Consider the following 12235-nt stretch of genomic DNA (forward strand, 5'->3'; position numbering starts at 1 on the left):
GCCACGTCACCTTCTTTTTTATACCTCCCGCTTCGTTTTCCTCTTCTTCTAGTCGTGCGGTTATACGTCACGATACCCTTGGCATCTTCCTCTTCTTTTCCCGTGTCTTTGCTGTCACCTCTTACATGTGACAAAGGCCCCCCATCTTCGAGAGTTTTCTCCAGGAGAAAACTGCTGCCAACCTCCGTTTTCTTCAGACGAGCTCCAATCCAAAGTTGTCGGCTATAAGTCACAAGCTTGCCGTGTAACACCACTACCCTCGTCTTCCAGTGTCCTTATTGTCTTAAGTGCACCCAAAACACATCACTGACACCCAATAACCGTGACTGTATACACTACGCAGTTACTGATATCACCACTGTCATGGTCCATGTTCGAACACGTGTTAGCATAAACACGGTAACATTCATGGCATCGCTATACGTACAGTCTTTGAATGAAGCTACTTCATTCTACTCATAAAGTCGGCCCCAATGATATCTTTGCCTTTAATATATTCCACCTGAAAACTGTACTCTTGTAAGGCCAAACTCCATCTCATGACCCTGCTGTTGCTCATTTTAGTCTTGGTCAAGTATTCCAGTGGTTGATGATCCGTTTGTACTTTAAAACATCTGCCATAAAGGTAAATATGAAATTTCTTCACCGCCCAAACTACCGCCAAACATTCCTTTTCCACCGTGGAATAGTTTCTTTCGCTGTCCGATAATCTCCTGCTAGCATAACATACCGGATGCAGCAAATTATTTTCTTCTTGCAACAGAACTGCACCCAATGCTCTATCGGATGCATCAGTGCGAAGAACGAACTCCTTATCGAAGCTGGGAGGAAGCAGGATAGGTGGTTTTACCATATGTTGTTTTAGCGTAACGAACGCATTATTGTGTTCGTCTGTCCAAATCACCTTGTTACCGGAACCTTTTCTAGTGAGTTTGATTAGAGGGCCAGCTATGTGGGCATAGCCTGGAATGAACTCCCTATAGTACCCGGTCAGCCCTAGGAACGACTGCACCTCTTTCTTTGTCGTGGGAACTTTCGCTGCCCGTATTTTGACAAGAATGTCGTCTTTCGTGGCTATGCAGCCCATTCCCACCGTGTGTCCCAGAAAAGAAATGGCTTTAAACCCTATCTCACATTTTGTCGGCTTTACTGTCAACTTGGCTTGCTGAATTCTATTCAAGAGTTCTTCCAATGTGGCCATATGCTCTTCCCAAGTATCGGTTGCTACCAAGACATCGTCAATGTAGTGCTCGACGTTTGGAAGCCCCTCCAAAACTTTCCTCATCAGTTTTGTAAATATTGCTGATGCTGTCTTCAAACCAAAAGGCATGAACTTAAACTGGAATAAGCCCGCAGCACATGAAAATGCCGTTTTTTCTTTCGAAGACGCCTCCATAGGTATTTGCCAGTACCCTTTAGCTAAGTCCAGTTTCGAGAAGTAATTTTTGTGAGCGACCTTAGCGCACACCACATCTACTCTTGGAATGGGTTGAGTGTCTGGCACCAACACGTTATTCAGGCGACGAAAGTCCACACAAAGTCTGTTCGAACCGTCAGGTTTCTTGACCACCACGAGAGGGGCGTTATAGGGGGACCATGACCTCTCAATTATGCCCATTTCCAGCATCTCCTGCACGTCTTTTTCGATGGATTCCTGTACTGATAACGGCAATGGGTACTGCTTGACACTGATGGGCCTATCCGTAAACAAATCTAATTTGCAGCATATAACATTCGTCTTCCCCGATACATCCGAAAACACTTCTTTCTTACTTTTCAATAGCGACCTCACCTGTGCTATTCTTTCTGTACTCAACTCCGGGTTTATCACTACTTCCTCCCACCCTGCTCCTTTCTTGCCATTATGCCTGCCACACTGGGAATATCCTGCCTTGGCCCTCTTTCTTCGTATGTTTTCAACATGTTTGCATGAAAGACCTTCTTGGTATTATTTATCAATAATTCATAGTCCATATCGTTTTTCTTCTGTGTTACTATATAAGGTCCTTTCCACTGCATCATTAATTTATTGTTATCCGTGGGCAGTAGGATGAGAGCCAGGTCGCCTGTTTTAAGATCCCTGTGGGTGGTTTTTCTGTCATAATAGCCTTTATATCGCTCTCGGGACTTTTCCAAGGCCTGGTGTGCGAGATTACACGTTTCTTCTAGCTTGTCCCGCAACTCCAGCACGTAGATGTACGTTGACTTGAGATCAGTTGCAATCTCCTTATTAGCCCATAACTCTTTGAGTATTGTCAGTGGGCCCCTAACGGTTCTACCATACCACATCTCGAAAGGGGAGAAACCTAAGCTTGCCTGCGGTACCTCGCGATATGCAAACAGCAAAGCTGGAAGGTATCTGTCCCAATCGACTGGTCTTTCCTGACACATTTTCCTGATCATGCTCTTCAGAGTACCATTGAATTTCTCTACCAGACCATTGGACATGGGGTGATAGGGCGTTGTTAGCAAATGCCTTATTGACAAAAGACGGTTGATCTCCTTCATTAAGTCGGACGTGAAGTTAGAACCACGGTCACTGAGAATCTCCCTAGGAATCCCATAGCGAGCAAACATCTCCAGAAGACCTTCTGCCACCTGAACACTGTCGATAGTTTTCAGTGGAACCGCGTCGGGATAACGAGTGGACATGTCAACAAGGGTCAACACATATCTGTTGCCTTTGGATGATACTGGAGTGATTGGTCCAACAATATCAATAGCGACTCTCTGAAATGGCAGCTCGATGGTCGGCATCTTGCCTAACGGCACAGGGCTAATTTGACCCTTTGGAATTGTGCGCTGGCACACATCACATGACCGAACATAACGTTTTACATCACTTTGTACCCCTGGCCAAAAGAATTCTTCGGTGATTCTGGCCACCGTTTTCTGTACCCCCTGATGCCCCGCCATGATGCTATCATGCCCTAAACTCAGCACCGTTTCTCGAAGACGCTTTGGTATCACTAATTGCTGGACCTCCCTACCAGAGCTAAAAACACATTTCCGAAAAAGTAGGCCCTCCTGCAACTGGAACTCAAAGGAAGTGCGACTACGTCTCCTTTTCAGCAGCTGTCCTATCTTCTCAAAGCAAGAGTGCAAGCTAGGATCATGTTTTTGCTCACTTGCAATTTCCTCTGGTGTTATACTCAGAGGCAATGCATCCACCGTGTGAAGAGGGTACTGTTTTGCTTTAGCCTTTTCTCCGGCCCTCGTCTCGACCGCCGATGCAAAATTAGCTGCACATCCTCTCGCCTGCACTGTCTCATACCCTTCCGCTTTTTGAGGCTCCTTTTCATTGCGCATGCTCCACTCAGCATCAGGATCATTGACCTTCCTTATTCCTGGTACATTGCCCAGGATAAGGTCATACAGTGGCTCCTCGACACACTTTTCCACGAGCTGCCCTGTATAATATGGCGTAGAGACGACAATCTTAGCCTCGGGAAGGTCCCTGATAGTGCCATCAACTAGCGTGACCGAAGATGATAGCCCTGTGAACTCCTCATCTTTCACTAAACTTCTCCTAACCAGAACTGTGTTCGCTCCGCTATCTCAGGACCAAAATGTGCTGGCTCCCTATAAGTCCAACAACCACTGGCATGGCTGCGTTCGAATGGCGCGTTGCATCTACCGTTTCATACTTGTGCGGCGTTTCATCTTTCGTGAACTGTGGAAACTCTGGCAATGTGTGCCGTTCTTTCCCTAATTCTGCAACGCATGCCGCCCTGTCCTGCGTTCGATATTGGCATTGTTCGACCGAGTGCCCACTCTTTTTGCATCCTTGACATATACCCTGTGTCATTCGAGCTGCACTACCCGTCCAGCAGTCAGCTGCCCGGTGTCCTACCTTGTTACAAAGGAAGCACCTTAGGGGTGTTTTAGGCGCATTGGCGTGGGCCTTGGGTTTCGTTCGATATGACTCAGCGCTCTTTGGCGCTTCCTCCTTCACTTTACTTATATTTTTAAGCCCTTGGGCTTCTACAAATTGATCTGCGGCCTCGGCAAATTCGTCTAAACTATTTAACTTCCTTTCTTTCAGAAAGATTACTAATTGTGGACCACAACAAGCCAAAAACTGCTCTGTGACCATCTTGTCACGCACCTCTTCAAAGGTTTTCCCCGTGTTTGACATGTCTAGCCACCTGTCAAAATAGTTTATCAAACGGCAAGAAAACTGCTTAGCCGTCTCAGAGTCCTCGGGTTTCGGGCTTCGGAATTTCTCGCGAAAACCCTCTGCAGTGAGCCTAAATCTCTGCAGGAGAGCCCTCTTGACTTTGTCGTAGTCCATTGAGTCACTGGCGGGCATCCTACCAAAGACGTTTAAGGCCTCCCCGACTAAGCACATGCTTAAAGGCCAACTCCGGCGATTTTTGGAGGTCGATGGATCTCAGTGAAATTCGCTGGGTACGTTCCTTTGCACGTTTCCGTCATTTATGCCAAATTACAGGCTTGAGACATGCGCAGATTGTTTGCAAATTAATTTTAAAGATTGTCTGCAAACGCCCTCCTGGCTTCCCACAATTATTGGCAACATTGCGTCTGTGACGTCAGTATTGGCAAGGCGGCGGAAGTGACGCAGCCGAGGGCACCGCTAACTTCGGCGCTTAGGCCGCTACAGCGAGCGTCTGCTGTGCACAAAGCGACAGACAGCGTTGGTTTGGGCGGCGCTTCGCTGGTCGTACCGGCTGTCACAGTTTTCATACTCCGCGCCAGCGTGACCGGCATGCCTTGCACGACTTCCGGTTCGTTCGTAACAACGTCTACGTCATACGTAGACAGTACACTCGGTTGGGTTTCGGTTTCGGTGTTGAGCTTTTTTGCTTATTTAAAATTATTCTCCAATTTGCCGAGTATTTCTGCTAGCGGGCCCGTAACAGGAGCGTCTCAGGAACATAAAAGCACCATTACTTTGACATGGCCAAAAAATCGCCGGAGTTGGCCTTTAACGCTGTCGCCCACTCACTACGCTCCCAGCCTTGACCGAGGGCTATTCGTTCAAACCGGTGCAAGTATGCATCCAGGTCGTCCCTTCTGTCGTCAAATGGAGCCATTAACTTTTTGGGGCACACTCGCGTCGCTCTCTGAGGTTCTCTTTCTACTGTGGAGCCCCTATCACCTGTGCTCATCTCGCTACCTCCCTCCAAAGTCCGCTGTTCCCACAGGAGGAACTCTTTCTCGCGCTCAATTCTCCTCTTGTCACGTTCCTCCTCTTCACGCCTCTCCTCGCGCCTCTCCGCTCGCTCATCCCTCAGCCTCTTTTCCTCGCCATCGTATAGACTCATCGCTTCCTCACTCGACATACCAAGCTTCGCAGCCGACTCTAATATCTTCGTCAAGTCCATTCCTTCTGCCGAAACGAAATCCGTGAGACCCACAACAAAAAATAAGAAAAAGGATCCTGGCAGGCTCGCCACTTGTTTTTGTCACGGATCTCCGGACAACAGTCGGCTAGAATGAACGGACGAGGCGAGAGCGTTACACAAACCTATTTTAATTACACACAAGAAAAACACACATTGTTAACTCAAACCACTGCAAACATTAAAAAGGAACACACAAAGAATAAACTAGCGCTAAACACAGTTATAGCTCAAAGAACAATTGAGTGAGAGAATCAAACAACTAAAATTACGAGGCGTTCATCGCTTACGCCACTCAAGGCGTTCTGTCCCGTTGGAAGAGTCGAGGCGTTGCGGGGGGGCGCAAGCGTTGAAGTAGGCGTCCCAGTCGATGTCCCAGGCTTTAACCGTGGCCGAATGCGGACTGGCGTTGTAGACGAGGGTGGGCAGCACCGGGTTCAGTGACCTGGGCGTCGCAGGTCCTGGAGATGGCCAGCGTCTCCCGGGAGGAGAATCTCGCTCTGTCGGAGCCTACGGAGCGGTGCCGTAGGCCGGTGCGCTCGGTGCACAAGCCGATGGCGCGTCCTGGGCGTTGCTGGTAGTCCCAGGTCCGTGGACGTGTCCTCGAACAGGCAGTGGCTACGGTGCGATGCCGTAGCACGAGGAAGAGCCGGAGCGCCCGGAACACAGGCCGGTGACGCTCGTCCCCAGCTTTCCAAGCCCACGCGCTGCCGTTCGAACACTCCCGGCCCCCTCTGGCCACGTCACCTTCTTTTTTATACCTCCCGCTTCGTTTTCCTCTTCTTCTAGTCATGCGGTTATACGTCACGATACCCTTGGCATCTTCCTCTTCTTTTCCCGTGTCTTTGCTGTCACCTCTTACATGTGACAGTCACGCCGAAACCAAAACCAGTTTATCGGGAACAACTTTGTCGCAGTAACACGGTGCGATTAGCTCCGCCTGCCGCAGCTTTCGCCCCATTGCCACAGAAAGTCGTCCCCGAGAATAGCAGATCTCCTCTACTCCATTGCGAAGGATCTACTAATACATAGTGTGGTTAAGGATAGCATAGAGGATTTCAGTCCTGTCGCTCTTCAAAACGCTTCGGGGATCTATGTTGAGAGTTCTCTGCAAATGCTCACCTTTTATCTTTCATCTGCACTTGTTCATTTTAACGGTGATGCCTTTATTCAAAGGGATGGCGTTTGTATTGTGTTGTATGACGCATCGCGCCAGTTTCAAGTGATCTATTTTCTTTCTACCTTTTACAAGCAAGTGGACGCATGTGTTGACAAAAGGTTAGTCGAAAGAAGTGTTGGATGTGTTGATGATATTTTCATTTTAATGAAGGGCGTGGCTAACGATGAAAGGGATGTGAATAGTGTCCCCGAAGCTTTCAAAGGATGTGCTTGCGGGCTTAGGTTCACACATGAGATGCCAGTATGTGGATGCTTTCATTTCCTTAATCTCCACATTAGCTTTATTGAATGTCGACTCCGCTGGACATATTGATGCTAGACGTACTGGACGACATAGTGGTGCCAAGTCTGAAGGAACAACGGAGCTGGACAGTCTTTCTCGTTTCTGTTTATTTTTATTTTAATTCCTTCCTCTCTCTTCCTCTCTCTTTTTTTTCACCTCTTTCCTGTCTCAATTTCTGTCTTTCTTTCTCTTTTTATTTCTTTCTATTTCTTGCTATTTATATCTTTTTTTGTCGGTCATCCCTTTCTCCCTCTCTTTTTTTATTTCTTTCTCTCTCTCTCTTTATGTTTCTTCCTATACATGCTCTACTCTCTTCCATCGTCCTTTCTCTCCTCCTGACCCTCACTTGCCTTTCGCAGCCCCTTGCTATATTATACAAGGCTATGTTATGCTCTGCTAGCCTGCCTACGATGCGGTTACGTATGACTAGTTACGCGTGCCTACGAGAGGTTACGATGCTCGCCTTCGGATCGTGGGTACGCCGGTTCGAATCCCGCCTCGTTGGGAAGTTTTTTCGCCAAGAGTTTGTTTTTCTATCTCTTTCTTTCTCTCTCTCTCTCTGTAGTCGTCCTCTCACCCATCAGAGTTCTCATAATCGTGCGCCGGACAAAGCGGCACACATGTTCTGTGGGCGAAGCAGAAGATGAAGAAGAGGACGAAGAAAGCGCGTGCCGCATTATGATGATGATATTTTTCGTTCACGGATTACGGATTGACGCTCACCTTAAACAGCTCTGCTGTTAAAAACTCGTCCTCAACTATGATTCCGCTCACTCGAACACAGCCAAAATGGGGATTGAGTGAATACCCTTCCAGCAGCCTTGCAGAAATGACTTGAGTACCAGGTAGCCTGTAGCGTTATGCACCAGGTCAATATATTGCGGTGCGCCAGGTCCTCTGACGGCGCGATAGTGTCTGTAGCGGAAAGCTTGTGGGAATCGCGCTCCACCCGATCACGACACGTGCCGCACAGTAGAAGTGCGCGCGTCCCACAGACGCCCTGCAAAAGCGCCCGCCGACACGATGCGCGGGCAGTTGGCGACGGACCTGCGGAGTGTATGCGCGCGAGTGGTAGACAGCCGGCGTGGCGAGGGCTGAACTGAACTGTTGATGGCATGTGTGGTGGCCGTGAGGACTGAGTTGTTAGATTAACGTTTGGTCGTTTCATTTACTAATAAATGTTTTTTGAGTTGTGAGGCAGCGCGGCAACTCGTCATTTGGTCAGGCGGCGAGGAACCCCTCAAGTGGCGCCCAACGTGCAAGCGGCTTCGTCTGACCGGCAAGATGAATGTGGCGTTGCAGCGACACCTGGAGACAATGGAACGCCTCGACGTGGCCTCCGCAGTGTACTGCGCGGCGCGGGGACACGCCGAATCCACAGCCTATTGCGCGGCGAAGGGCGTGGTGGTCCCAACGATGAACTTCGAATGGCTGACGGCCCCAGTTGGACGGGACTGCACACCGGCGCAAGGCGACAAGAACGCCGCGGGAGACTCGGCTACAAAGGGCGGAGACACCAGTCCCGTGTCGGAGACGGCCATGCTCGTGCATCGCGACGACAACGACATGGACGTGGGCAAAGAGGTGGATAAGGAAGTCGCTGCGGTGAAAATGAGTTCAAGAAGCACTGAAACGCCGAAACCTTCCCCGGGTGTCGGCACCGAGACAAAGACCACCGGAAAGGCTGTGGCGGAGGGCAAGTGGGACGCCGCCAGCGGCGGTGATGCCGGCACCAAGGACGCCGTTGCGCCTGAACCAAAGGCTGCATTCAAAGTCTCAAAGACGACCGCAATGGCAACCACGGAAAAAGAGCCCGTGTGTAGCTGGCGGCAAGAAGGGCTGGCCAGCGCCACACGAGAGACCAACCTTACAGCGCCGTCCGGTAAGCACGAGCCCCGGTGGTGCTCTTCGAAAATCGGAGTAGATAGGAGCTGGCTCGGCGGAGGCTACAAAGACCACGACAGATGCGACGGCTAGCCAGGCGGTCAAGAAGGCGCCGACGATAATGAGGGCGACATCGTCGTCAAGGATGACATCGCCAGCGAGGCCGAGGATGGTGACGAAGGCCAAGGACGATGCCGTTCAAGGCGGCGAAAACAACCGGCAACGCACCTTTCTTTCTGAGGGGTGGAATGTGTGGAAATCGCGCGCATTTTCACCCGATCACGACACATGCCGCGCAGTAGAACTGCGCGCGTCCCACAGACGCCCTACAAAAGCGCCCGCCGACACGATGCGCGGGCAGTTGGCGATGGACCTGCGGAGTGTATGCGCGCGTGTGGTAGACAGCCGGCGTGGCGAGGGCTGAACTGAACCGTTGATGGAATGTGTGGTGGCCGTGAGGACTGAGTCGTTAGATTAACTTTTGGTTGTTTCATTTACTAATAAATGCTTTTTGAGTTGTGAGGCAGCGCGGCAACTCGTCATTTGGTCAGGCGGCGAGGACCCCAACAAGCTTCAGTTCAGAGGTGAAGCATGCAGGGCAACACCTGGGCTCAGTGAGCAGCACACTAAGGTGCGCCCTGTACCGGTGCCGTGCATGCAGCGTCGCACCGTCTCAAGAAGGGAGCACTGAAGTGCGGCATTTCAGTAGTTTTCACTGAGCCGAAAGAAACATTCCTGGATGTGCCGCATGGTGAATCCGCGGAGAGTGCTCGATCATTGTAGGTAGCACAACACTCTACGAATGACGGACACAGAAAGTACAAATCATAAGTGTTTTATCTGTTTCCTTCATCTTGTCCTTCGTCCTTTTCCGCGCTAATTTATTTGTCTGATTTCGCCTGTCCGTCGACAGCATTCTTATATTTATGGTGCTGAAAACTCGATTGAGAACGTTTGTTTTCTACCACAGCTTGGGGCATCTACTCGTCCACTCCGCGTCGCGGGTGGTGACGATCGACAGACCGGCGATCGCTTTACTGAACAACACTGTCGAAACCGAACTGGGCGCATACCTGTATAGCTGGATAGTTTACTGATGGACGCCTCAAGGCCATGCGTGCCGACTGACAAACTCACAACAGCAAGCTACAGCAGGGAGACCGAGCGCTGCTTACGAACTCGAACGTCCCACTATTCCCACTATTCTTACCAGCCAGAGTTCCAGCAATCTCTAAAATTGAAGTTTCAGTGCCTCTCTGCAAGAGCGCGTTCCCGACGACCAGCTCCATCGAAACTGAATTTAACACTGTAGCAGTTCACAACGATCGGGTTACAGGCATGCTGGCTGAATTGCGTTGTCAGGTCGCGACACTGGAACATGTTGAAAACCAGCCGCAACCGGCAGATTCTCCTCAACCAAGTCCAGCATTAAATATGCGGCAACGTTTCATTGGAGATTACGATTGCCTAAGCTCGACATTGCAACTTCCAATGGAGGCGTTCACCACTACATAGAATATGAGAAGCTGTTTGCGCAAACTGTTCGTGTGAAAGAGACACTGTAGGCGACTTAATTCTACTACTTGCCGAACTGCCTGTGGCAGCGTGAACCGCTCGATTACCGACCACACAATCTTCTTACGTGGATGCTAATGAGCATGTTAGAGAATTATGTGGTCTCCCCCCCCCTTCCCCCCAACAAAAAGAAAACGATCGACCAGTATCATCCGTAAGCCTTGACAGAGATCTTTGTTCGCTATATTTAGGCATGGTCTTCCGGGTGTTCTCCCCTTCCAGGAAACCATGAGCTTTCGCCGCATCGACGGCTCTCGCTACGAGCTTGCGCTTGCCTTCCAAGGTGGAAATGGCTAAGGTAAAGTCACGGGAACGGGACTTCCCGTTACAGTGATTTTGACCAAGGGACTCTCCCAAATATCAGGGATGTGGTATCCGTTGCATGTACTAAGAAGAGACTCTGTACGCCCCCCTACTACGTCGCAAAGCGGGCCCGGTGCTCCACAAAAGTGGCAATGCGGGGAGGACATGTGGGTGTGAAGTGGTAATTTCGAGATAGGTGGGAAAGCTGTTGGCTTGCAGCGTTCACAGCATGCGGTCATACACCGGCACGTGTGTCTGATTGTCAGGCAGCGCTCTACACCTGAGCATGCAAAGAGTATGTGCAGATAAGTTTTCTGCTTACTTTCTGTTCCGCCACTGTGCGCCCCTTCAGTTGATAGTTGGCGCTTGCGCTGTCTCGTTCTACGCTCCTTTGTCCATGTTTGCGCGCCCACTTTCGTTCATGATCAGCCCCTCGCTGCTGGTCTTCTCCCTCGCGCGAAGCCACTCGAATTACTTATGAACAAATGGAAGGAAAATTCGGCTTTTTTCTTCTTTTTTTTCACAAAGGGAGCGGAAGCGAGCACACGTGGATTTCACCAATCGCGAGGGCCATTCACGTGACCCGGTATAAACCGGTTACTGCGAGTCGCGATCGGCCACACTACTTCCGTCAACCAGGCAAACCAGTGGGACTCCAGCGCCGTGATGAAGGCCTTATAATACGCTGGCCATATCAATGACACCACCAGCGGCGTGGCACGCATCCCATTTTGACGGAGCCCGAGGTTCTGAGGTTAATAATATCTGGGGTATAACGTCCCAAAACCACGATATGATTGAGGGACGCCGTAGTGAAGGGCTCTGGAAATTTTGACCACCTAGGGTTCTTTAACGTGCACCTAAATCTAAGTACACGGGCCTCAAACATTTTCGCCTCCATCGAAAATGCAGCTGCCGCGGCCGGAATTCGACCCCGCGACCTTCGGGTCAGCAGTCCAGCGCCATAACCACTAGACCACGAGGTACTGAGGTAAGCCGGAAATTTGACATTTGTCAGCGCCAGAAGGAACGAGCAAATAAATTTACCACTGCCACTTTATTAAGCGGCTGGGCCGTCTTTCCGCTTAAGGGTTACAGAAATGTTTAAAGAGATTTAATCCACGCTGTATTGACATCTGTCTAAAGAAAATAGTGTGTAAACTGAGGTGCCATCGAGATTTCATTTTGTTTAAATTATATGATATTTTTGTATGTAAGTTAAGCGTTATGTAAGCTAGTAAAAATAAATTATTTCCTTGCCGTTGATTGCGGATCAGCTACTGTTCTGATTTCCTACCAAAACAGTTTTATTGACTGGATATCCTACCTTTATTGAGCACGACCAAAAGAAGGTGGCATGCTAGCTTGCGGTACGTGATTGCCAAAAATGGGAGCCAAGTACCTGTGCGTTTTGCATTGAAGGTTATAACGAAAACGAACCTAATTGGCGCGTATTGATCGAAAACTTCTCTTAGTGACTGCAATAGGAGCGCACGGACAAGAGGAGTGATACCGTATCTGACAAAAAAAAAACACTGCGACTACTAAACGAAGATCCTACGCATCCACATCTAAATAAGGTATCCACATATACACTGTTAAGAACTTGTTGTAGGACTAGTAGCTCATTTTTGTATAACATAAT

The 12235-nt window shown here is 49.6% G+C and overlaps 1 protein-coding gene across 1 annotated transcript in view; it reads right to left on the reverse strand.

The window, feature by feature from the left end:
- LOC119406721 (ATP-binding cassette sub-family C member 2) overlaps positions 1-12235 on the reverse strand; it is a 197075-nt gene that overhangs the window by 138398 nt on the left and 46442 nt on the right. The window lies entirely within an intron of this gene.

This window comes from Rhipicephalus sanguineus, chromosome 10, assembly GCF_013339695.2.
Source record: "Rhipicephalus sanguineus isolate Rsan-2018 chromosome 10, BIME_Rsan_1.4, whole genome shotgun sequence".
NCBI lineage: Eukaryota > Metazoa > Arthropoda > Arachnida > Ixodida > Ixodidae > Rhipicephalus > Rhipicephalus sanguineus.